Source organism: Capra hircus, chromosome 20 (assembly GCF_001704415.2).
Source record: "Capra hircus breed San Clemente chromosome 20, ASM170441v1, whole genome shotgun sequence".
In the NCBI taxonomy this organism is placed as follows: Eukaryota; Metazoa; Chordata; class Mammalia; order Artiodactyla; family Bovidae; genus Capra; species Capra hircus.
The window spans coordinates 61,547,615-61,575,485 of NC_030827.1; the positions used below are offsets into that span (position 1 = coordinate 61,547,615).

The 27,871-nt window shown below is 41.0% G+C and overlaps 1 protein-coding gene across 2 annotated transcripts in view; it reads left to right on the forward strand.

The window, feature by feature from the left end:
• The window catches only part of CTNND2 (catenin delta 2), a 1,112,452-nt gene that overhangs the window by 318,390 nt on the left and 766,191 nt on the right, over positions 1-27,871 (forward strand). The window lies entirely within an intron of this gene.

Below are 27,871 nucleotides of genomic sequence, written 5' to 3' on the forward strand. Positions count from 1 at the left end.
ACCTGAAACCAGGAAGAACTCCAGAGAGAGAGGTGGGGATTTACAGGTGACAAATATAGAAACTTACAAACAAATATTAAGACCTGGGTGCAGTGACGTATTATTTTAAAATATAAGTTTGGAGACGTCCATGGCAGTCCAGTGGTTAAGAGTTCACGTTCCAATGAGGATCTTGCAGGTTCAATCCCATGTGGACTAGCTAAGATCCTTTATACCTCAGGACCAAAACATAAAACAGAAGCTATGTTGTAACAAATTCAATAAAGACTTTAAAAAAATAAAATTAAGTGTTATCATTATTCAAGTAGGGCAAGGCCACCTGATCAGGAGATGGCTGATTGAAAATTCAGATCCAGAGAAGCAGGAACTTGCCATATGGTGAAGGGTCTTCCAGGAAAAGGCCAGGATCAGTCAGGAGGCTGAGGGAGCAAGGGGACACCTGTGGGCAGGAGCATCTGTTGTGGTTTCCTCTGGAAGAACAGGTAAGGTAGGGCAAGCAGGTATAGGAGCAAATGAGCAAAAACGATTAGAACCTGGAAACGGGGGTGGATTACCTCTTTTCAAATGTGCTGAGTTTACAAGCTTACAGACTCTTGAGAGTCCCTTGGACTACAAGGAGATCAAACCAGTCAATCCTAAAGAAAAAAAACCCTGATTACTCATTGGAAGGACTGATGCTGAAGCTCCAATACTTTGGCCACCTGATGTGAAGAGCAGACTCATTGGAAAAGACCCTGAAGCTGGGAAAGATTGAAGGCAGGAGGAGAAGGGGGCAGCAGAGGATGAGATGGTTAGCTAGCATCACCAACTCAATGGACATGAATTTGAGCAAACTCCGGGAGACAGTGGAGGACAGAAGAAAATGACATGCTACAGTCCACGGGCTCACAGAAAGTTGAACGCGACTCAGCAACTGAACAACAAGCTTCCATGATACTGTCAGGAGGCTCTGGGACATAGGGGCTGCCCCAGATTATCTGGTTCCTGGCCTGCGGGGTGATTACAGAAACAGAATATTGGACCTGAGGATGAGAGCCTAATAGAGAAGGTAGTGGGATGCAGGGCTCTAGACTGGTTCATCTGCATATGAAAGGCAAAGGGGAGGGTCCTTCACTATCCCTGGAAGGGATAATCTCTCCAGAGGTGTCAAAGCATCGGAATTACAGAAAACAAAGTGCATGAGTCATACGCCTATGGCACATAATACACTTGGGAAGAATAACAGCAATTAAGTTGCTACTTTCATAGTTTTTATTTAAGATATTGGAGATTTTTAAAATCTAGAAATGGAAAACATCAGTCATTAAACATTTCTTTTCATTAATATTAAAATGCATTTGATACATTATTCTAAATATATCCAGAAAGCATATTTAAAAACAAATATAAAGCTCAGTGTTTGGCTTCAACTTCAAATTAATATAGCTGGAAATAAGCTGTGCCAACCAAACAGAGGGCAGCCATAGGACATCCGTCATGCTTTGCAAGACAATACAGTAATGGGAACAATTGAGACACACACTGTGATAACTTCAAAATTCAAATAATGGGTGACTTGTGATTTTTCTTCAGTGAAATATCCAGATACCTTCCAATTTGGATGCCCATTCCCTCAGTACCAACAGATGGCACCAGTAGTTAATAGTGAAGGGTTATGACTCTAAGATAAATGAAAGAATTAGAGATTCTGAGTTCCTTGTGCAACACTGAGAAACGGGGATATTTTGATCATGTCATTTTTATATTCTCATCTAAATAGAATACTTACAACCCTCTGTGTGGAATGGATATTTTAACTCTACTGTTGTGGAAACAAGTTCAGAAATTTAAAATATATTAATGATGACACACATTGAAAGTGCAAACACTTTCTGGTCAGTAGAACTTTCACACATGGGATTGAAAAAGACGAAATAATAAATGACCGCTGGAGCACACATCAGCGGTACTTTCAGAGAAAAACAAAGGGCGAGGCAAATGAAGAGGAAAATATTGAGGTTATAATTTGAATTGTTTTAGATTTGGATTTAGGTGTTGGTTAAGTTTGTAGCACATATAAATAAAAGTCATATTCCACCAGAAAGTCCCATAAAGGAGATAAGGACTTTTAAAAATGCTTGTTTATTAATTATTCGTATTTAGATTCATCTCCTAAAACTATGTGACTTACGAAAAGTTGGAGGGCAGTGTGCGTGCGCACGCGTGTGTGTGCGTGTGTATGTACACGCACGTGTGTGTGTGCACGCACATGTGTGTGTGTGTGTGTGTGTGTGCATGCATGGTCATTCAGTCATGTCTAACTCTGTGCAGCCCGATGGACTGTAGCCCACCAGGCTTCTCTGGAGAATACTGGAGTGGGTTGCTATTTCCTCCTCCAGGGAACCTTCCAGACCCAGGACTGAACCTATATCTACCACATTGGCAGGCAGGTTCGTTACCACTGAGCCACCTGTGAAGCCCGGAGGATAACATCGTTTCTGGTTAATCAGCAATAATTTAGTAGAATCTATTTTACTTTTATCAGAAAGAAATAAACATCTGAGAGATAAACTAATGTACTGATAAGATGAGGATTCAAAAGATGCTAAATATATGTAGAGCTCCTCTGATTCCTGAAAGAGTGTTTGGGTGATAGTCATAGTTTTTCTTGTGACTAGAATAGGCTATAGTGATTTGACTATAAAAAAGTTATTTATTGTAAATTGTACCACTGAATGAGAATTATTTCTTGTTGTTTTCAATATAACATATTAAATAGCATTTTTACTCAAATGACAGTTATTATCATTTAACTCCAAACTCTATGAGGGCTGTGTGTGTATGGTGAATGCTGGGTTGTGATGTTCCTTAGCAATCAGCAATATGTTGTCAGCAAGGTTTTAAAGAGAAAAATTACCAAAACCTTTTTGCTTTTCAAATCTAAACCTGACCTAAACTAATATAAGGCTATGTATATAGGGTCCTTAACTCCACCTGGTGTGAGTAATCCCACATATTTCTGTAGAAACTTGAGTTTGCTTATTCTGGGTGCTTCTCCTTGACCCCACAGTGTGTTTAATAATAGATTTTTATTCAAAATCATCAATTCAGAAACACATCAAGGTCTAAGCATTTTATATAAGGGATTTTTGTGGCTCAGCTGGTAAAGAATCTGCCTTCAGTGTGGGAGACCTGGGTTCAATCCCTGGTTTGGGAAGATCCCCTGGATAAGGGACAGGCTACCCACTCCAGTATTCTGGCCTGGAGAATTCCAAGGGGGTTGCAAAGAGTCGGACATGACTTAGTGACTTTCACTTCACTTGAGCCTATTGGTGGAAAGCAATATAATTGGTGGAAAGCATGCTTTAACATTTCTCAAATGAATGAAATGAACATCGAAACTCAGGCAGCGATTAGGAGGGATAAATTGGAAGACTGAGATTGACATATATATACTACTATATAAAAAATAGGTAACTAGTAGGGACTTACTGTACAGCACAGGAAATTCTACTCAGTACTCTGTAATGACCTGTATGGAAAAAGAATCTAAAGAAAGAGTGGATGTATGTATATGTGTAATTGAATCACTTTGTTGTACACCTGAAACTAACACAGAATTAGCAACTATACTCTGATAAAAAAATTCTTTTAAACCTCAGTCATCTGTTGTGGTCACTTATAAATGAGATAAGAAAGATTCTAACAGAGTTTAAATAGAGGGGCATGGAGGAGGGTAAAAGTACAGAGCAGGTTGTCAAAGTGCTAAATATGTGCAGAATAAAGGAGAAAAATGCTTCTTGCAGACTTAGAAGGAGAATGTTAGCCATCATTTACAGTCTGTTACTGTAATTAAGTTCTACTAACATCAGTTTCTTTATCTGTAAAGTAGGGGCCTCCATACCTGGTTTCGCAGCGTGAGTTGTTTCCATGCACTGAGGGACAGAAACCCTTGTCTGGTGTTACACATTAGTACTTCTGTATCCCTTTTCCCTTTCTAGGAAATTAAATGGCTCTGAGAACCACTTGATAAAGACTCTTGTTTAACTTTGACCCAGTGTGTAGCAGAATTAATTCGCCATAACTCTTATGAAAATATTGTTCCCTGGAAGACATCAAGGAAAATGGTTTATAGTCCTCAGCATACCAGTATTGTACAGGAATGGAGGTCAAGAGCTGTGTTTTACTCATATGTATTTATATTAATGTGTTCTTGACCTAACAAAGAACATAGAACAGCTGCTCAGTAAATGTTCATCAAGTGATTATATGAAAAAAAACAACCCTCATATCTTAGTACATGTTATAGTATTCATACTAAATAAATGATGAATGAATGGTGTGGTGGATGAACTAAACAAATGGCAACATGGAAGGCAAAACATGAATCAAGTTTAGAGACTATGATATCAAGTGCCTTGCAGGTGTTAGATGAGATGAGAATGAAATGGTACCAGGGATATAGCTAGTGAGAAATGCCTAGGAATTTCTCTCCATGAGTGAGAAATAGTGAAGATGGTGTCACGAAAGGTAAATGAAGGGTCATATTTGACAGATACTTTTTAACTTGGAAATAAATATATGAGGCAAATAAGCAAGAAGTGTCAAAGCTGCTGCTGCTGCTAAATCACTTCAGTTGTGTCCAACTCTGTGACCCCATAGACAGCAGCCCACCAGGCTCCCCCATCCCTGGGATTCTCCAAGCAAGAACACTGGAGTGGGTTGCCATTTCCTTCTCTAATCCATGAAAGTGAAAAGTGAAAGTGAAGTCGCTCAGTCGTGTCTGACTCTTAGCGACCCCATGGACTGCAGCCCACCAGGCTCCACCGTTCATGGGATTTTCCAGGCAAGAGTACTGGAGTGGGGTGCCATTGCCTTCTCCAGTCAAAGCTATTATCATGGCTTTGACTCTGGGTGGCTGGGACCATGTGATATTACACATTAAGATAGGGAAGCTATTAATAACTATAGGAGCATTCGTGTAAGGGAGAGAAATACTATTATGGACATGATTTTCTCAAACCCTTGCTTATCCATGGAGGTAGAAGAAAGTTGGATATATATTCCTGGGACTTTACAGAAAATTTGAGACAAGAGATGGCTGGAAAGTTGATGCACATAAGTATCATAGATGGTGCTTTGAGAGCAGACAAAATAATGAAAGCAGTGTATAGAGACGAATAAATCTTTGGAGACAGAACCTAGGGGAATGGCTATGTTTAGAGGGAAGCAAGAGTGGACAGAAAGATTGCCAAAAGAAACAACACAGAGTGAGAAATTAGGATAGTATTAACACCATAAACAGGCTTCCCCAGTGACTCAGTTGGTAAAGAATCTGCCTAGAGTATAGGAGCCCTGGGTGTGATCCCTGGGTCAGGAAGAAGCGGATGGCTACCCAAGTATGTGACTATGTAAAGAAGAATGGGTCATCAAGTGTCAGACATTATAGATATGAAATTGTCTCAGGAATGCAGTCATGCTTTAGGATTAGGCAATCATTGGCCATGTTTGATGAATAATTTCTTTTGAGTGACAATGATAAAAACTCTTGCAGTGACTAAGTTATGGATAGAGGCGAGGAAAGAGAATAGAAGGAAATATTTTGAGATGCTTGACAAAAAAGTCACAGTAGAAAGTGTCTTAACAAAAACAATAGAAGAAAACTGTACAAAGGGAGCATTTTGTAGTGAAAGAATGGCCCGATGAAGAGAATGAGAATAAATATCAAAGAGAAGATAGGGATTCATTGAGCATGGCAGCCCTGGTAAAACCCAGCAGGAATGAAAGTGTGGGCCCGGGCCGAGGGAGGAGAAGTGTTGGCTGTAAGAGGAAAGAAGGGGAGGCTTCCTGAAGACCTGGAGGGATTTTGAAACACAAGGAAGTAAGAAATTGCTACTGAGAGTTGACCTTCTGTTGAAGGTAGAGGTGAAAGTGGAGTGGGTGGAGCTGGGAGGTCATTGGACCTCAGAGACTAGAGCAGCTCTTCAGCCCTGTTGGGAGCAGTGCCTATCCTGGGGCTGTAGGATGCTGGACTTTCTCACTAAGAAGTTCCTCCTAGAAGTATCCACAAGGGTGACTTCCTCCCACAAGATGTCAGTACCTCCCACCATCAATACAGCTCAGAAAGTTAGTGGTCTCATGCTTAGTTCAACTATTGTATGATCTGTTATGTTTCTTTTTTTATTTTTATTTTTACTTTATTTTGCTTTACAATACCGTATTGGTTTGTTATATTTCTTTAAAATGCATATACATGACAGAAAGATAACCAGCTGGCTGTCCAAACATATGGTTTCTACTTCTTTTCCTATCTCCAACTTGTGTGATTGTTCTTTTGGATAAGTTGGTTAGTTTTTCTGGGTCTCAGTCTTGTTTGAAAAATCAAAGGCTTTGAATACATGATTTTAAAGATTTAATCCAGTTTGAAATTTTTTTATCCATTTCTAAGAACTATCTTTATCATGTCCAATTGTGATGTTTAATTTTAAAGTATATGGTCATCCTAAAGTGCTTTTTTGGTGAGTAGTCTTAAATTATTTTTAAGAATAGAGAGTATTTTACATAAATATCCAATTAGGATTGGAAAATACTCTTGGAGTATCTACATGTATCCTTTAAGTGACTGTGGATGCATAATAATAAGTAGTATCCTTCAGTGTTTAATAACTGCTATCAGTTTCAGTTTAGTTGTGTCCGACTCTTTGTGACACCATGAACTGCAACATGCCAGGCCTGCCTGTCCATCACCAACTCCTGGAGTTAACCCAGACTCATGTCCACTGAGTCAGTGATGCCATCCAGCCATCTCATCCTCTGTCATCCCTTCTCCTCCCTCCCTCAATCTTTCCCAGCATCAGGGTCTTTTCCAGTGAGTCAGCTCTTTGCATCAGGTAGCCAAAGTACTGGAGGTTCCGCTTCAACATCAGTCTTTCCAATGAACACCCAGGACTGATCTCCCCCAGGATGGACTGGTTGGATCTCCTTGCAGTCCAAGGGACTCTCAAGAGTCTCCTCCAACACCACAGTTCAAAAGCATCAATTCTTCTGTGCTCAGCTTTCCTTATAGTCCAACTCTCACATCCATACATGACTACTAGAAAAACCATAGCCTTGGCTAGACGGATCTTTGTTGACAAAGTAATGTCTTTGCTTTTTAATATGCTATCTAGGTTGATCATAACTTTCCTGCCAAGAAGTAAGTGTCTTTTAATTTCATGGCTACAGTCACCATCTGTAGTGATTTTGGAATCCAAAAAAATAAAGTCAGCCACTGTTTCCACTCCCCATCTATTTGCCATGAAGTGATGGGACTGGATGCCATAATCTTATTTTTCTGAATGTTGAGCTTTAAACCAACTTCTTCACTCTCCTCTTTCACTTTCATCAAGAGGCTCTTTAGTTCTTCTTCACTTTCTGCCATAAGGGTGGTGTCATCTGCATATCTGAGGTTATTGATATTTCTCCTGGCAATACTGCTATAGTTGAAGTTAAATAAATATGTCCATACCTTTTAGTATGTTAAATATAACAAAAAAACTTCTGCTATAAGAAATACAGTGGATCTCTTCTCTATGTATTTAATGACTACAAATATTGAATATATTTGAATCTTTACTCAAGTCCTATGTTCTCTTAAAATATATTCAAATAGTGAGGACAAACATCTATGTAGTGTCATTACCCATTCTAGGCGCTGTGTGAGTATGCATGTGTGTGTGCTAAGTTGCTTCAGTTGTGTCGGACTCTTTGCAACCCCATGGGCTGCAGCCCGCCAGGCTCCTCTGTCCATGGGATTCTCCAGGCAAGAATACTGGTGTGGGTTGCCATTCCCTTCTCCGGGGGTATCTTCCCAACCCAGGGGTCGAACCAGTGTCTCTTACATCTCCTGCATTGTCCACTGGGTTCTTTACCACTAGCAGCACCTGGGAATCTCCGTGTAAGTATATATACTCCTTAATTCTCACAGTGGTGTTGTGAAGTGGGTATCATTATTCTCACTCTAGAGATGGGGAAACCGAGAAACAAAGCAGTTACAGAATTTCCCAAGGTCACACTGATATTAGTCCCCGAGCTCGTCTGGCTCTTTCATCTGGACTCTCAATCCCATGCTACCCACTCCCACAAAATAGTGAAACACAGATGTAGATGCCTGCATCCTTTGCCCAGCTGGAGTTCATTGACTTCACTGCTCTAGGATATTCAGGCTTCCTGGGTAGAGCTAGTGGTAAAGAACCCTCATGCCAGTGCAGGATATGTAAGAGACCCTGGTTCAATCCCTGGGTCGGGAAGATCCCCTGGAGCAGGGCATGGCAACCCACTCCAGTATTCTTGCCTGGAGAATCCCTGTACAGAGGAGCCTGGTGAGCTACAGGCCATGGGTTTGCAATGAGTTGGACACAACTGAAGCAACTTAGCACAGGATATTCAAACATGTGGTTTTACCACAACACATCCATTTGTGCTTCATGAGTTGTTTCTGAGGTTTTGCTCTTGTGAACAGTACTGTCATGAACTGTCTAGTACATATCTCTGACTTTATTTACATTTTCCAAGAGTTCCTCTTCATTATATATCCAGGAGTCAAAGTTCATCTTAATAAATTAACTCCAAATAATTTTCCAGAGTAGTTATATAAACTATATTCTTCTCAGTGATAGAAGAGACTCTACTGCTTTACATTTTTCTAAATCACTTGGATTCTGAAGTGAAAATGAGAAAAGGGAAGTTGTATTTGATACAGAGGCAGAATAGGGCTTTAGAGTCAACAGAATTTTCTGTGTTTGAAATCTTGTGTCTTCAGACTTCTCAGATGTCATACCTCAGGCACAACTTTTAAACTTTCTGAACATTACAATGTACTTTTGTAAATTAAAGATATTTTATTCAATATTTAATCTGTTAAACATAGTTGCTACATAACAGGCCATCAGTGTAAATTGGGAAAACTATGAATGGCATGCAAGTAATTGGAAATATGATTGTATCTTCAAAACAATTTAAAACAAAAGTATAGGGAAAAGGTACATCATCAAGCAAGAAATTGAATTTTGTATTGAAATAATTATACTCTTTGAATGGGCGCCCATTGTGTTTTTCTTGACATAAATACATGTATGTTTTATATACAGTCTGATTCATCACTGTGGATGCAAAGATGAATAAGAAATAAAGGAGCTGATAAATTTAGTAAAGTGGAAATGAGGATTTTGTTGTTGGTAAATCAGAGGAAGAGAAAAGAGTGCATGCGTACTAAGTCACCTCAGTCGTGTCTGACTCTTCATGACCCTATGGACTGCAGCCCACCAGACTCCTCAGTCCCTGGGATTCTCCAGGCAAGAATACTGGAGTGGGTTGCTATTTCCTTCTCCAGGGGATCTTCCTAACCCAGGGATCAAACCTTTGTCTCTTATGTCCCCTGCATTGGCAGGCAGGTTCTTTACCACTAGCGCCACTTGGGAAGCCCAGAGAAAGTAACCAAAGTTAACATACCCAGACCAGTTTTTATGAAGCTACAAACACCCTAATTTTTATGGAAACATGGATTAAGGTCTAATGCTAATCCAACCCTACCCAGCTTGTACAAAATAGGGGAGCTAGTGGAAAAGAGATGACACAGGAATTGAGACTTCCACCAGCCATGAAACCTAACTCCTTGCACTATGTCCATATGGTTATCTCTGGGAAGTGTGCACATGAAGTATTTAATTCAACCTGAAAGCAATAAATTGCCTGAAGCAGAAAGAACAAATTAATGTATTCAAATTAAGTTTTGAACAGGTAAATTATGATATCTTTGAATGCCCTGATTGTCCCTCTGCTTTGGATAGCTGCTTAGCTCCTAGTAGTGGTTTCTCTTCTGAATTCTCTATACCATGGTGGTCTTGGTGATATTTTCTTATCATTTCGAAGGGAACATCAGGGTGTGCTTATGTCTTTCATAAATGTCATTGGAAATTTTAATAAGAAGGAGTTTTTAAAAGATTATTTTAGTTTAAGCTTCAACAAATGACATAGACATACACACGCATGAGTATGTCTACACAGTTGTGGGAAAGAAGCAAGTCAGTTTGTAATTTCACTACTTATACAGCTGCTTAAACGAGATAATTGCTATATGAATGCCATCTTGACATTAAACTAAAAACAACTCAAAGCAAAATGGATTTTGATTAAGAAACCTTGACATTGGCAAACATTTATTAGATATGTCACAAAGAAGCAGATTGGTATCACACTCCACAGCAATTTCGTCAACAGCATTATTCTGTTCGAAGGGGGAAAGGTAGGGGAATTCTCTGGCTGTCCAGCGGTTAAGACTCTGTACTTCCTCTGCAGGAGGCATGAGTTCAGTCCCTGGTCTAGGAACTAAGATCCTGCATGCCATGTTGTGTTGTCAAACAAAAATAAAATAGCAACAAAGAAGAAAAGGCGGAATTACAAGACTGATGACATACCCAGAACAGAAAACCCACGACTCTATTAAATATGAGAATTAACATAAGGTTATTAGTTGACTCTTTGTTGTTGTTATTCAGTTGCTAAATCGTGTCCCACTCTTTGTGACCCTGTGGACTGCAGCACACCTGTCTGCCCTTTCCTTCACTATCTCCCAGAGTTTGCTCGAACTCATGTCCATTGATTCAGTGATGGTATCTTACCACCTCATCCTCTGCTGCCCCTTTCTCCTCCTGTCCTCAATCTTTATCTGTAGAGAACATTGAAAGTTTGTATATATATGTTTTTAGAATTAGGATACATCTGGACTTATTAAGCTGCTGCTGCTGCTAAGTCGCTTCAGTCATGTCTGACTCTGTGTGACCCCATAGACAGCAGCCCACCAGGCTCCTCCATCCATGGGATTCTCCAGGGAAGAATACTGGAGGGGGTTGCCATTTCCTCCTCCAACTCATTAAGCTATATAATCTTAAAGCCGTGTTTTCTATGAACAGTTTTTCTTTATATTCAGATTTACCATGTAAAGTGTACCAAGAACATATAGGAAGATGCATAGCTGTTATTCAGTATATCATGGCATAATTCTGCTTATTTAGGTCATTAGTAATTTATATATATTCATGAATACTGGATGGGCTTCCCAGGTGGTGCTAGAGGTAAAGAACCACCTGCCAGTGCAGCAGATGTAAGTGACACAGGTTCGATCCCTGCATTGGGAAGATTCCCAGGAGTAGGATATTGCAACCCACTCCGGTTTTCTTGACTGGAGAATCCCATAGACAGAGGAGCCTGGCAGGGTGCTGTCCATAGAGTTGCCAAGAGTTGGAAACAACTGAAGCAACTTATCACACAGCACATGAATACTGAATAGTGTAATATTGTTTTAGAGATGATTATTTTCTCTGAAAAATTCAGAAGGCATGAATAATAATATACTGAAAGAGAGAGATTATAATCAAAAAATGCGCTTTGAATGTCCTTTCATGAGATCACGTTTCTTCCTGCTCAGAGTCAATACCATTTTGGTGATAGAGTGCCTGCTCTCTGATACTTGCAGTTTCCTATCAGCAATGCTCTTATATACATAATATTGGGTTTAACATTCTCTATCTCTGTGTGTGGTGACTTCCCCTTACAATCTAGGCTTGGTGTATACTGAGAATTAGGACCTATGTCAATAGAAGTGAAAAATATATGAGATTTTGCTTTTAATGTCGAATATTCCTTGATCGCTTCTTTGTATTAGGAACACAAGTAGGAATTAGAGAGAATACTTGCCTTCAAAGAGCTTAGAGTCTGGAGAGGACTCTGGACTGGTGGTCAGAGACAGGTACTTATCATACTCTGAAGTGAGAACTGAAATGGCACATCTGCCAAGTATGTGTGAGCATGTGATGACCGCTTTCCTTGGGAGGAGAAGAGCTTTGTGTGGCAGCTGATCCTTGAACTAGACCCAAGCTCTGTTTGGTAGGGGACTCCAGTGGATGGAGCTGAACCTGAAGAGGGCTTGAAGCAGGGCTGAGTGTTCGCTTGAATAATGCTGTCTGTCATCATTAAGACCAGGTACCCAGGTCCTGCATGCTGAGCAGAGAACAGGAGGAAGAGACCTAGTCAAGGCACCTGCTCATCTGTTCTGGGTTCAAGAAGACCTTTATTGTTGCATCCTGATCAATAATCTGTAAAGTGGAAATGCATTGTCCCCAGGATTAAGTGTTGATTTACAAGCATGTCCTGAGTCTTGCGTAAAATGAAACTTTGAATGTTTTGTTTTTAGAGTTGCTTGATTTTGCTGTTAGAATTTTTCTACCAACTGAGACCCTAGCTTTGCATCCTAATTCTTGGCTCTAAATTTTAATCTATCTCTAAATTTAAGTCGACTTCTAATCTATTTGCCTCAAGTAAAGTGTCCCCATTCAACAGACAAGAGTATTCTTTGATAGACTACAATAGCATTTTTTGCACCTGAACATATATGCTGCTAAGGTTCAATAAGGAAATAGTGTAGCCAAATCCATTATTCATCACTCCTATTAGAAATAGGAATTTATCACAATTTTTTTGAGATAAAAAGAACTCTGGATGATATTTTCAGAGTAATATATTTTTCATTAGGATTGATTCAGACAATACATTCATGATAATAATATTTTGTTGCTTAAAAGTTAGAGACCACAACTAGAACCCAAAGGATTTGGCTGGATAAGCAGAGGAAGGAGAGTGGTTTGTTGGAAGGTGGGTGCCCTGGGCTGAGATCAAAACTCAAGACAGCCATCCGACATTAAAATGCAGTGACTTATGAAACTGGGAAACACATTTCACTCCTCTGGACCAAGATTTCTCACCCTGAAGTGGGACTACCCTTTCCAACTTTATGGGGTTGTGGTGAACATCAAATCGGTTACCTTTACCTTTCAGGTTTATCATTTTCAGGTATTTTGGAATGTTCAGCTAATCTTTGCTTTAAAACAATTGTTTGTTTCTTTTTGGCTGCGCTGGATCTTCACTGCTCCTCCGGCTTTTCTCTAGTTGTGGTGAGCACCGGCTCCTCTCTAGCCGCGGTGTGGGGGCTTCTCATTGTGGTGGCCTCTCTTCTTGTGGAGCACAGGCTCTCGGGCATGCGAGCTTCAGTAGTTGTGATGCCCAGGCTCTAGAGCACAGGCTGAGTAGTTGGTGGCACACTAGCTTAGTTACCCCATGGCATGAGTGATCTTCCTGGACAGGGATCAAATCCATGTCTCCTTGCATTGGCAGGAAAATTCTTCACCACTGAGCCACCAGGAAGGAATGTTCAGCTATTCTTATTAATACCCTTCAACATCTTTTCAACTAAAGAATTTGAAATCTTTTGTAATTTGAAATACAATATACAAAGCAAGATGAAGCTTTTGAATGTCATTTCCTTCCTGGTCCAAAGCAAATGTTTGTCCTTCCCAAACTACACGAGGCATTTGGTTTTTGCTTAAGATCCATTTATGAAGGTCACCACCTTCCTCAGCCTGGCTGGGCCTTACTCAGCTCTGGCCTAGAGAAATTTGTCTGTGCTTTTAGAGGAAACTCAGTGTACGGACAGTGAAAGTGGAACTTTGTGTCCGCAACCAGTCATAAAACTCGTTGTCATGGGCACTTATATTGTTCTCATAAATCAACATAACAAATACTAGGACTCAAACCAAATTGCTGTCATATAAATCAGTTCTAAATTTCTCCTCATGTTTAAAGGAGGTCATTGTATAGGTTAAAAGCTTCACAATGTGATTTTGTTAGGAAGAAACTATAATGATAAAGGAGCAACGGAGTCTAACTAAGTGGAAGAACTTTATCATCACCAAGTTTTGAGGTCAAGATCGCAACCCTAGGGTTGGGGTGGGAAAGCTCTCAGATTCAACTCTCCACTTGGCAGTTGGCTTCAAGCCTTAAGGACTTCTGATTCCAGACCAAGCTTTAGCTAGACACATCTTCCCAGGACTAGAACTCAGTCAAACCTTCAAACAAGGCATTCCTTCCTGTTATCTCACTGGTCAGTGCTGGACATTATTAATCTCTGCTGGAACAAACAATAAGTTTCAAAATTTTGCCCATCATCAGTATTATAAAATAGACTACTGTCCTCTCAAAGGTTCAAGAATGTCATTCTCCCATTTGGGTGTCAGTGATTAATAATTCCTCCTCAGTTAGTACTAAACTATCATAGTGACAGAGGGTCAACTGAGAACCACTGATTTGAAAAGAAAATTTATATTCTTAAAGAGCACACATTTTCTGTGTTCAAGAGGGAAAAAATAGCTGTAACCTTAGGTCAAGTATTCATAATTCATCAACAAGAAAAAAAAATCCTTCCTGTTTTGTGAAAACTAAACAGAAACTAAACCATATCGATTTATGGAGGTGACAAACAATAAATGTATAAATAAAAACAATAAGACCAAAGATAAAAATAAATAAGCAATTAATATAGTTTCAGGTAGTGTTCAGTGGTATGAAGAAAATGAAATAAATGGAGCCATAAAGAAAGCTGAGTGCCAAAGAATTAATGCTTTTGAATTGTGGTGTAGGAGAAGGCTCTTGAGAGTCCCTTGAACTGCAAGATCAAGCCAGTCAATCAGGAAATCAACCCTGAATATTCATTGGAAGGACAGATGCTGAAGCTGAAACTCCAATACTCTGACCACCTGAGGCAAAGAGCTGACTCATTGGAAAAGACCCCGATGCTGGGAAAAATTGAAGGCAGGAGGAGAAGGGGATGACAGAGGATGAGGTGGTTGCGGGGCGTCACCAACTCAATGGACATGAATGTGAGCAAACTCCAGGAGTTGGTGATGGAGAGAGAAGCCTGGTGTGCTGCAGTCCATGGGGGAGCAAAGAGTTGGACAGGACTGAGTGAGTGAACAGCAACAACAACAACAATGAGCAGCATGAGGGTAAATGAAAGCGAGCTAGGCAAGATTAGGCGGGGGAAGACTTCTCTGGATAAGCAACATGTGTACTAAAACTCAGAGGAAGAGCAGGAGGTAGCCAGGTAAGAAGGAATGGTCCAGGTAAAGGAATTGCTTCAGTGGTCTAAGAAAGAAAGTGCCATGCTTGCAACTTAGTGAAATGAGGGGAAAGTGGAAGAAAACAAAGTCAGAGACGTAGGCAGGGATCAAATCCAGGTGCTCTGTGAATCAGATGCTGCTGCTGCTGCTGCTGCTGCTGCTGATGGTGAGGATGATAAGGATGCTGATGGTGATGATGCTGATGCTGAGGACGATGCTGGGGAAGCCATTTAAACATTTTAAGTAAAGGAGTGAAATGATGTGATTAACATTTGGAAAAACTCTCTAGCTGCTCTGTGGAAAATAAACTCCCAAGACAGAGAGGGATGGGGCAGGAAGGGGAAGAGGGAAACCAAGTAAGATGCTGTTGTGGAAAGGCAGAATAGAGAGAAAGGTCTAGTCGGCATCATTGGGAATGATGTGACATGGTAGAGTTTGCAAGAGAGCAGAACACACAGTTGCTGATGTATTTTTGTGGGTATAAGGAGAAGAATCTGGTCCAGAGTTTCTTCTGTTTTTGTCCCCAGGGACTGGATTGATGATGGTTCCATTTTACAGAGATGAGGAAAGCTTGGGAGTAATGGGATAAGGATAATGGGAGAAGTTTTTTAAAAAAATTCTATTCTGGTGTGTGAACTTAAGAGAAGTCTGGTAAACAAACACCCGGTGGAAGTGGGCCAAAGATGATTGACTGGATGGGTATAGAGCTCAGCAGGGACAGCAGAGCCAGAGGTGAAAGCACTGGGAATCAGCAGCACATGTGTGTGTTAGTGGCTCAGTCATGTATAACTCTTTGCCGCCCCATGGACTCTAGCCTGCCAGGCTCCTCAGTCCATCAGATTCTCCAGGCAAGAATGGCAGAGTGGGTTGCCATTCCCTTCTCCAGGTCATAAGCATATCAGTGCAGTTCAGTCTCTCAGTCGTATCTGACTCTTTGCAACCCCGTGGACACACACCAGGCTTCCCTGTCCATCACGAACATGTATCATCAGTGGCATGTAAATGGTGTTTAATGGCTCGGGCCTGGACAAGATAACACTATGAATTTTCTCCTTCTGGTCATTTGTTTTCTGTGTTTCTATGAATCATAGTTTTCCAAAATTTAACAGGACTCTTCATTGCTTCCATGGCTCTGGGTAGGTTCACATTGCATTTGGCATAATACATTACATTGGCAGCTTCTGTTTCTAGTTTTGTTGCAAACTGTTGATAAAATTCACAAGTGCTAAATTTTATAAGAGTGCCCTGGGTTCTTTTTTTATGGTTGTTAATGAACTTGAGAATTTTTTATAATGCATGGTGTCAACTTTAAGCACATTTCCTTACATGCGATCTAATTATGTATAAATCTCTGCTTATAGCAGAAGATATGTTCCTTTTGAAATTGGAGGGGGGTTGATGCCTGCTGTGTTCATAGACATTCCAGCCAGATTTTGAGTTTTTTCCACTTAGAATGTTGGCAGTTTGACATTTTAACAGGTCTAAGTTAAATAAAACAGTATTTGAATAAACACAAGGAATATGATGGAGAAGTTGTGTTCATAAGTAAGGCAGTTGGGCACTTTTCTTTCCATAATTTTTCACAGGTTTCATCGTCAAATAAATTTTCGACCCCATGGATTATAACCTGCCAGTCTCCTCTGTCGTGGAATAATCCAGGTAATAATACTGGAGTATTATACTGGAGTAACCTTTCCCTTCTCCAGGAGATCTTCCCGACCCAGGGATCGAACCTGCATCTCACATTACAGGCAGATTCTTTACCTTCTAAGTTACCAAGGAATCCCCTAAATAATAGTAATTTATATCAGTTAAATTGCAATTGATTTTAATATAATCTAATAAAAGAAACCTAAAATTCTAAGTGAAATTATGCATGATAAAGTATTTGCTGTTTCTTAAAAAATGGAATATTTAAAACTGTATGATTACTTCTGCAATCATTTTAATAGATCATTTTTCCTTGCCATATTCTCAATGATTTTATTTATTTTTAAATGGGTAATAATTTTATATATACCAAATATGGCAACCATACTTAAAATATAAGTCAAAATATTTCTGTGTGGTAAGAGAGGTAACTTTGCAATATTGTGTAATTTAGTTAGTAGGACTGCTGTAGCACAGCGCCATCAACTTGGTGGCTTAAACAGCAGACATGCACTGTCTCTTTGTTATACAGACTAAAGACCTAAGATCAAGGTATTGGTTCCTTCTGAGTATGAGAGGAGAAATCTGGTCCATGCTCTCCCCAGGCTCCTTGTGGTTTGCTGCCCATCTTTGATGCTCCTTGACTTAAGGAAGCATCATTCTGATATCTATCTTTATCTTCAGTGATGTTTCCCCTTAGTGAGCGTCTCTGTTCAAATTTCCCTTTTACATAAGGATGGCAGTCATTTTGGATAAGGGACCACCTGATGACTTCATTTTACCTTGATTATATCTTTGAAATTATTTATTTCTTTCCTTTTGGCTGTGCTGGGTCTTTGTTGCTATGTGTGGGCTTCTCACTGTGGCGGCTCCTCTTTTTACGGAGCATGGGCGCTAGGCATATGGGCTAGTAGTTGGGACTCCTGGGCTCTAGAGTATAGGCTCAGTAGTTGTGGAACACAGACTTAGTACCCTGAGGCATATGGAATCATCCCAGGCCAGGATTCAAACCCACGTCCCCTACATTGACAGGCAGATTCTTAACCACTAGATCAACAGGAAAGTCCTTCATTACATCTTAAAGACACTATATCCAATTATAGTCACAGTAACACGTCCTGGGAACTAGGATGCCACTCCAGTACTCTTGCCTGGAGAATCCCATGGACGGAGGAGCCTGGTGGGCTACAGTCCATTGAGTCGCTAAGAGTCAGACACGACTGAGCGACTTCACTTTCACTTTTCACTTTCATGCTTTGGAGAAGGAAACGGCAACCCACTCCAGTGTTCTTGCCTGGAGAATCCCAGGGACGGGGGAGCCTGGTGGGCTGCCGTCTATGGGGTCGCACAGAGTCGGACACGACTGACGCGACTTAGCAGCAGCAACAGTTCAGAACATATAAGTATGTAGTCTCCTTTCTTTCCTAGTTCAGTTCAGTACTCTTCAGTCACTCAGTCATGTCCGACTGTTTGTGACCCCATGGACTTCAGCACGCCATGCCTCCCTGTCCAACACCAACTCGCGGAGTTTACTCGAACTCCTGTCCATTGAGTCGGTGATGCCATCCAACCATCTCATCCTCTGTCATCCCCTTTTCCTCCCGCCTTCAATCTTTCCTAGCATCAAGGTCTTCTCAGATGAGTCAGTTCTTTGAATCTGGTGGCCAAAGTATTGGAGTTTCAGCTTCAGCATGAGTCCTTCCAATGAATATTCAGGACTGATTTCCTTTAGAATGGACAGGTTGGATCTCCTTGCTATCCAAGGGACTCTCAAAAGTCTTCTCTAACACCACAGTTCAAAAGCATCAATTCTTCGGCACTTAGCTTTCTTTATAGTCCAACTCTCACATCCATACATAACTACTGGAAAAACCGTAGCTTTGACTAAATGGACCTTGGTTGGTAAAGTAATGTCTCTGCTTTTTAATATGCTGCCTATGTTGGTCATAACTTTTCTTCCAAGGAGCACGGATCTTTTAATTTCACACCTAGAGTCACCATCTGCAATGATTTTGGAGCCCAAGAAAATATAGTCTGTCACTGTTCCCACTGTTTCCCCATCTATTTGCCATGAAGTGATGGGACAAGATGCCATGATCTTAGTTTTCTGAATGTTGAGTTTTAAGCCAACTTTTTCACTCTCCTCTTTCACTTTCATCAAGAGGCTTTTTAGTTCTTCTTTGCTTTTTGCCATAAGGGTGATGCCATATGCATATCTGATGTTGTTGATATTTCTCACCACAATCTTGATTCCTGCTTGTGCTTCATCCAGTCCAGCATTTCTCATGATGTACTCTGCATATAAGTTAAATAAGCAGGGTGACAATATACAGCCTTAATGTATTCCTTTCCCTACTTTGAACCAGTCTGTTGTTCCATGTCCGGTTCTTGACCTGCATACAGATTTCTCAGGAGGCAGGTAAGATGGTCTGGTATTCCCATCTCTTTCAGAATTTTCCACAGTTTATTGTGATCCACACAGTCAAAGGCTTTGGCATAGTCAGTAAGCGGAAGTAGATGTTTTCTGGAACTCTCTTGCTTTTTCAATGATCAATCGGATGTTGGCAATTTGATCTCTGGTTCCTCTGCCTTTTCTAAATCCACCTTGAACATCTGGAATTTTATAGTTCATGTACTGTTGAAACCTGGCTTGGAGAATTTTGAGTATTACTTTGGTAGCATATGAGGTGAGTGCAGTTGTGTGGTAGTTTGAAAATTCTTTGGCATTGCCTTTCTTTGGAATTGGAATGAAAACTGACCTTTTCCAGTCCTGTGGCCACTGCTGAGTTTTCCAAATTTGCTGGCATATTGAGTGCAGCACTTTCACAGCATCATCTTTTAGGATTTGAAATAGCTCAACTGGAATTCCATCACCTCCACTAGCTTTGTTCGTAGTGATGCTTCCTAAGGCCCACTTGACTTACATTCCAGGATGTCTGGCTCTAGGTGAGTGATCACACCATCATGATTATCTTGGTCATGAAGATCTTTTTTGTATAGTTCTTTTGTGTATTCTGCCACCTCTTCTTAATATCTTCTGTTTCTCTTAGGTCCTTAATATTTCTGTCCTTTATTGTGCCCATCTTTGCATGAAATATTCCTTTCATATCTCTAATTTTCTTGAAGAGATCTCTAGTCTTTCCCATTCTATTGTTTTCCTCTAGTTCTTTGCATTGATCACTGAAGAAGGCTTTCTTATCTCTCCTTGTTATTCTTTGGAACTCTGTATTCAAATGGATATATCTTTCCTTTTCTTCTTTGCCTTTCACTTCTCTTCTTTTCATAGTTATTTGTAAGACCTCCTTAGACAACCATTTTGCCTTTTTGTATTGGGACGGTCTTTATCGCTGCCTCCTGTACAATGTCACAATTATCCATCCATAGTTCTTTAGGCACTCTATCAGATCTAATCCCTTGAACATATTTGCCACTTCCACTGTACGATTATGTAAGGGATTTGATTTAGTTCATACCTGAATAGTCTAGTGGTTTTCCCTACTTTCTTCAATTTACGTCTGAATTTGGCAATAAGGAGTTCATGATCTAAGCCAAAGTCAGCTACCAGTCTTATTTTTGCTGACTGTATAGAGCTTCTCCATGTTTGGCTGCAAAGAATATAATCAATCTGATTTCAGTATTGACCATCTTGTGATGTCTGCTGCTGCTGCTGCTGCTGCTGCTAAGTTACTTCAGTCATGTCCGACTCTGTGTGACCCCATAGACGGCAGCCCACCAGGCTCCCCCATCCCTGGGATTCTCCAGGCAAGAACACTGGAGTGGGTTGCCATTTCCTTCTCCAGTGCATGAAAGTGAAAACTGAAATTGAAGTCTCTCAGTCATGTCCGACTCTTAGTGACCCCATGGACTGTAGCCTACCAGGCTCCTCCGTCCATGGCTTTTCCAGGCAGGAGTACTGGAGTGGGGTGCCATTGCCTTCTCCACTTGTGAAGTCTATGTGTTCAGTATTCTCTTGAGGAGACACCCCATGTCCAAGGGCAAAGGAGAAGCCCCAGCAAGATGGTAGGAGGGGCAAAATTGCATTTAAAATTAAACTGCATACCCACTAGAGATGCTCAGAGAGCTTGAACATACCTTGTGCGCACCAAGATCCAGAAACCCCACAGAGACTGAGACAAAAGTGTGTTTGAGTGTCTCCTGAGGAGGTACGGGTGGACTGCTGCAGGGGCAGGGGCTCTGGGTGCAGTAGACCTGGGTGTGGCATAAGCCCTCTTGCAGGAGGTCACCATTAACCGCACCACAGAGCCACCAGAACTTACACAGGACTGGGGAGACTGACTCTTAGAGGGAACAAACAGAACCTTGTGTGCACCAGGACCCAGGAGAAAGGAGCAGTGACCCCACAAGAGGCTGACTCAAACTTGCCCGTGAGTGTCCAGGAGTCTCTGGCAGAGGCATGGGTCAGCAGTGGCCTGCTGCAGGGCTGGGGGCACTGAGTGCAGCAGTGTGTGCATGGGACCTTTTGAAAGAGGTCGGCTTTATCTTCATTACCTCCACCATAGTCTGGCCTCAGATCAAATAACAGGGATGGAACACAGTCCCGCCCATCAATAGAAAATTGGATTAAAGATTTACTGCATGTGGCCCTACCCATCAGAACAAGACCCAGTTTCCCCCTCAGTCAGTCTCTCCAATCAGGAAGCTTCCATAAGCCTCTTATCCTTCTCCATCAGAGGGCAGAAAGATTGAAAACCACAGTCACAGAAAACTAACCAGTCTGATCACATGGACCACATTCTTATCTAACTCAATGAAACTATGAGCCATGCCATGTAGGGCCACCCAAGATGTAGGGTCATGGTGGAGAATTCTGAAAAAACATGGTCCACTGGAAAAGGGAGTGACAAGCCACTTCAGCATTCTTACCTTGAGAACCCCATGAATGGTATGAAAAGGCGAAAGGATAGGACATTGAAAGATGAACTCCTCAGGTTGGTAGGTGCCCAATATGCTACTGGAGATCAGTGGAGAAATAACTGCAGAAAGAATGAAGAGACAGATCCAAAGCAACAACACCACCAGTTGTGGATGTGACTGGTGATGGAAGTAAAGTCTGATGCTGTAAAGAGCAATATTGCATAAGAACCTGGAATGTCAGGTCCATGAATCAAGGCAAATCGGAAGTGGTCAAACCTGAAATGGCAAGAGTGAACATCTATGTTTTAGGAATCAGTGAACTAAAATGGACTAGAATGGTTGAATTTAACTCAGATGACCATTATATCTACTACTGTGGGCAAGAAACCTTTAGAAGAAATGGAGTTGCCATCATAGTCAACAAAAGAGTCCAAAATGCAGTACTTGGATGTAATCTCAAAAATGACAGGGTGATCTCTGTTCGTTTCCAAGGCAAACCATTCAGTGTCACAGTAATCCAAGTCTATGCCCCAATCAGTAATGCTGAAGAAGCTGAAGTTGCTCACTTCTATGAAGACCTATAAGAGGTTTTAGAACTAACACCCCAAATAAATGTCTTTTTCATTATAGGACACTGGAATGGAAAAGTAGTAAGTCAAGAAATACCTGGAGTAACAGGCACGTTTGGCCTTCAAGTACAGAAAGAAGCAGGGCAAAGGCTAACAGAGTTTTGCCAGGAGAAAGCACTGGTCATAGCAAACACCCTCCTCCTTACTAACATTCCTAATTTTCCTTAGACAGTTTTAGTAAGTAATCATAAGGTTTTTCTAACTTTATATATGTGTGTACTTAGGAACAAGCATGTGAAAAAGTGAAATGATAGTTGCTCATTTGTGTCCAACTCTTTGCCACCCATGGACTGTAGCCCACCAGGCTCCTCTGTCCATGAAATTCTCCAGGCAAGAACACTGCAGTGGGTAGCCAGTCCCTTCTCCAGGGGATTTTCCCAACTCAGGGAACCTGCGTCCCCTACACTGCAGGCAATTCTTTACCATCTGAGTTGCCAGGGAAGCCCTGTTAGTTGGTCAGTCATGTCTGACTCTTTGGAACCCCATGGACTGTATCTTGCCATTATGGGTTTATGATTCATTTGTGAAGCCAGTGTACATCTCTGGCCCTGACCACTTCTCTGAAGGCCAAATTTGTATTCTGCCTCCCTTATCACCTCCAGCCAGATGAATGACAGACATTTCCGTTAACATGTTCAAAACAAATTTTTGTTTTCTATCCCCATCCTCAAATGTTCTTCCATCATTCTTTTCCACCTCAGTAGATGACCCCTCTATTCCTCTAAATTCCGTTTAAAGAGCTGAGTCATCCTGACTTGTCTCTTTTTCTTATTTCTTCCTTCCACCTATTCCATAGGTGTCATATTTTCATATTACTGCTGTATCAAATTACTGCAGTTTAGTAGCTTAGAAGGACACACATTTGTTTACCCCACTGTCTCAGAAGTCTAACATGGATCTCCCTGGGCTAAGATTAAGGTGTCGTCAGGATTGCATTCCTTTCTGGAGCTACTGGGAAAAATAAGCTCCTTCCAAACGTAGTCAAGTTGTTGTTCAAATTCGCTTCCATGAAGTTCTAGTGTTGAGGTTTCCATTTCTTCCTGGCTGGTGGCCAAGAGCCATTCCCAGCTTCTAGAAAAGTGAAAGTGTTAGTTGCTCAGTCATGTCTGACTTTTTACGACTCCATAAACTGTAGCTCACCAAGCTTCTCTGCCCAAGGAATTCTCCAGGCAAGAATACTGAAGTGGGTTGTCATTCCTTCTCTGGGGAATCTTCCTGACCCAGGGATGAAGCCCAGGTCTCCTGCATTACAGGCAGCTTCTTTACCATCTGAGTCACCAAGTAAGAGTTCACCTGTATTCTGCGGCTCATGACTCCCTTCCTTCATCTTCAAAGCCAGCAGCAAATGACTTTGAATCCCTCTGACCTATATTCTGCCTTATCTCTTTCCTCTTCTGCTTTATCTCTTTCTCTTGGATAAAATTCTAGACTTTTATTGGCTCATATGATTAAATTTGGCAAACCTAGATTCAGGGTGATTTCCATATTCTAGGTCAGCTCACATGTAACTTCATTTTCAAAGTCCCTCCATGGTAGAATTCAGATGAATGTTTGAATAACCAGAGCCAGGCTTCCTGGGGGGAAGGGACCTCTTCAGAATTCTTCCCCTCACAGCTCCCATGTCCTGTGAACTCCACTTCAGGTCTCTTTTGCTTTTATCCCTTTATCTCCTATAGGGATATTTTGAGTATGCCTACATGCTCAAAACCACTGTTTCTGGATTATTACCATATTCTCATCATTGACCACCCTACATGATTTCTATGAATCATGGTTTGTCAGATCTAAGCAGGACTATTTCTTCATAACCTGTATTGTTCCAGGTGCTTTCACATTAACTTAATATAGTAAGTTGATTTCTTTTTAAGAATGATAGCTATCCTACCATGTTACTTAGATCCCCAAATGCTCCCTTTAGAGTAAAATTCAAACCTTAAAATGCTCTCCAAGGCCCTGATTACTCCTCTGAAGGCCTGGTCACTTTACCAAATTATTTTCTTGTCACTGGAGGAAGCCATCCTTGTTTTCTATCTGCATACAGGTGTGCATTCTCAGTCGTGTCTGATTCTTTGCGACCGCATGGACTGTGGCCCACCAGGCTTCTCTGTCCGTGGGGTTTTCTCAGCAAGAACACTGGAGTGGCGTGCCATTTCCTACTCCAGGGGATCTTCCTGACCCGGGTGGTAGGTGTTAATTGTCTGTGATTCTCTGTTAGAGTGTGAGACCATTGTCTGTTTCCTCAGCATCAAATCTTCGGCTCTTACAGTGCATTGATATTGGGATCATCCCATAATGTTTGCTTCCCTGTAGAACTTAAGTCGCTTTCTTCTGTGCACATTTATTCTGCAGCATGTGAGGTTCTCAATGTGCTGGATACCCTTTCCTGTTCCTGATGAGGAGTTCCCCTAGGAACTGTGTACATTAGACAAGCCCTCAACCCCCAAAACTTATAGCTTTACTCTCGTTGTATTTGTATAAACTTTTCTAGCACCTGACTATACAAATCTTAATCCACTTTTATAAAGGAACTTCACTGAATAGAAGCCAAGTAACTTCCCCAAAGAAATCTGGTCTGTGGCTAGAATTCTGAGCAGTTGTTTCTATGTCTGATTCCTTTCTGAATCATACCAATATCGTAATTTATCTTAACTTTTTTGAAGCACAGGTAAATTAATTATTCAGTATTTTTTTTCCAAAAGTGAATATTTATCTTCTTCATGTTAATGTTTAATGTCTTCTTCTTGACATTTTTTTTAAACTCTCAAACATTAAATTCTATGGAAGATGCCTAAAAACAACTAACAGGATGAAACCACACAAAGCAATACTTTTCTAGATTCAGAAGGAAGGGTGAGAAAGCAGAGATGATCTGCTAAGGGCTTTGGGGTTGTCACCCCTCTACTATTTGGTACCCAGACCTAACTGTGTCTCCCATATTTCCTGTTACATGTTACCGAGTTCCTGGGGTGAAAATGTGCTAACAGGTTTCCAAACTCTAAAACTGAAAAGCTCATGAAAAGCTCCTTCTCATCCCTCCACTCACTACTATACTTGGGATTAGAAATGCATCGCTTAATTTCCCATTCACTATGATAATACCAAAGTGACTTTTCAAATGAGGGGCTTTCCTAGGTCTTGGGCCAGAAGTGTTTAATCGTGGCCTGTTCATGTGACAGCACTGAACATATCTGGGGAAGATAAGCCCCAGGCTTTCAAGGGGAGAGAGGAAGAGCTCAGATTTGAAAAGCCCAGAGAAGATGGGGACAGGAGAAGGAAGATGCATACGGAAGAGGGGAGACGACTTGCAAAACTTGGAGTTAACCTGCTGCAAGGATGGACTCAAGGCTTGAGAGACAAGGACTTCCCTGGTGGTCCAGTGGTCGAGATTTCAGCTGCCTTCCAATGTAGGGGGTGCAGGTTCGATCCCTGGTCAGAAAGCTAAGATCTCACATCCCTCATGGCCCCAAAACCAAAACATTCACAACAGAAGCAATATTCTAACAAATTAAAGCATCTGTCTACAATGAGGGAGACCCAGGTTCAATCCCTGGGTCAGGAAGATCCGCTGGAGAAGAAAATGGCAATCCACTCCAGTACTATTGCCTGGAAAATCCCATGGACAGAGGAGCCTGGAAGGGTACAGTCCATGGGGCCGCAAAGAGTTGGACATGACTGAGCGACGTTCCTGTCATTCCTGTATCAAAAAATAAAAACAAAAAACTTCAAAAAAATTTTTTGTTTGCTTGTTTGTTTGTTTGTTTGTTAAAAAAGGACTGAAGGGACAGACTTTTGCTCAGGTTCACACTCCAGAGCATACCAGGTTGGTGCCTGACCCTAGTCACTCCCATTCTTGAATCTCTCTCATCTTTAAAAGAGGAAAATGGTGCTTTATTTGCAATGGTGAAAGTTGTTGATTTAAGTAAAAAAAACTTTGTACCATGTCTAGATCATGATTATCATCCAATGCACTGTAATAAGCAGAGAGTTTAGGAATTTCCCAGGCCAACTGGATGGCTATGAAGACATGTGAGCACAAGTCACCACAGCCAAATGCTGCGTTAAATGAAACCACTGCCTTTATTCCAAAATCTGACCCCACATAGTCCACATTCCAGCAGTTTACACTTCCATGGGAAAAGCAGAACCAGTCTAGGAATACGGATGCTCATCAAACATGCAGTCATAAATATCTGTGTTCTTATTTCTACTCTCTATGTGTGATGGCAAAGCAACATAAAACTTTAAAGTTTCAGAATGTGTCTTAATGTTGTGCGTTTATCAGTTACAAAGAAAAATACCATTCAATCTGCTGGGTCATGGTTGAAAAGATTTACTGTGTGTAATTCATTGTAGGAATAAGTAAACTGATACACTTCAAAGATATTAATACTGAGTTTCTAGAAGAAGGAGGAGTGGATTGCCAGATATTCAGTATTTCCAAAATAAAGGTGGGCTGTACGCTCTGTGAGGGTGGGGCCATATATGTGTATTTTGTTTCTGAGGGTGCTTAGTTGCTCAGTCAGGTCAGACTCTTTGCAACATCATGGATTGTAGCCTGCCAGGCTTCTCTGCTTGTGGAATTTTCCAGGCAAGAGTACTGGAATGGGTTGCCATTTTCTGTTCCAGGGGATCTTCCCAACTAAGGGATCAAACCCCTGTCTCTTCACATGTACCCCAATGTTCATCGCAGCACTATTTGTAATAGCCAGGACACGGAAGCAACCTAGATGTCCATCAGCAAACAAATGGATAAGAAAGCTGTGGTACATATACACAATGGAGTATTACTCAGCCGTTAAAAAGAATACATTTGAATTGGTTCTAATGAGTTGGATGAAACTGGAGCCTATCATACAGAGTGAAGTAACCCAGAAAGAAAAACACCAATACAGTATACTAATGCATATATATTGAATTTAGAAAGATGGTAACGATAACCCTGTATGCGAGGCAGCAAAAGAGACACAGATGTATAGAACAGTCTTTTGGATTCTGTGGGAGAGGGAGAGGGTGGGATGATTTGGGAGAATGGCATTGAAACATGTATAATATTATATGTGAAACGAATCGCCAGTCCAGGTTTGATGCATGATACTGGATGCTTGGGGCTGGTGCACTGGGACAACCCAGAAGGATGGTACGGGGAGGGAGGTGGGAGGGGGGTTCAGGATGGGGAACACATGTACACCCGTGGCAGATTCATGTTGATGTATGGCAAAACCAATACAATATTATAAAGTAATTAGCCTCCAATTAAAATAAAAATTTATATTAAAAAAAATAAAACCCTGTCTCGTGTTTCCTGCATTGACAGGTAGATTATTTACCTCTAGCACCACCTAGGAAGCCATCTGTGTATTTTACTACCCTTCAGAATAGTGCCAGGAACAAAACAGATGTCTAATAACTATTAATATTTGTTGAATGAATGAATGAATGAAAAACTAAACCTTCACAAACTGAATGGTTTCTCAGCTTTGTTGAGCTGTATAATAGACTTCTCTACAAAATTTTCATTTGTCGTAAACTCAACCTATGTCCTTCTACAGTGGCTTTTATTTTTAAAGAAAATAATCTTCACGAGTTCAGCATTGTACATTAAAATCTTGTGATTATGGAAGTGAAGTGTTGTTGCTGTTTTTCCTCAGTCACCCAGTCATGTCCGACTCTTTGCCACCCCGCAGACTGCAGCTTGCCAGGCCTCTCTATCTCTCGCCACCTCCCAAAATTTGCCCAAATTCATGTCCATTG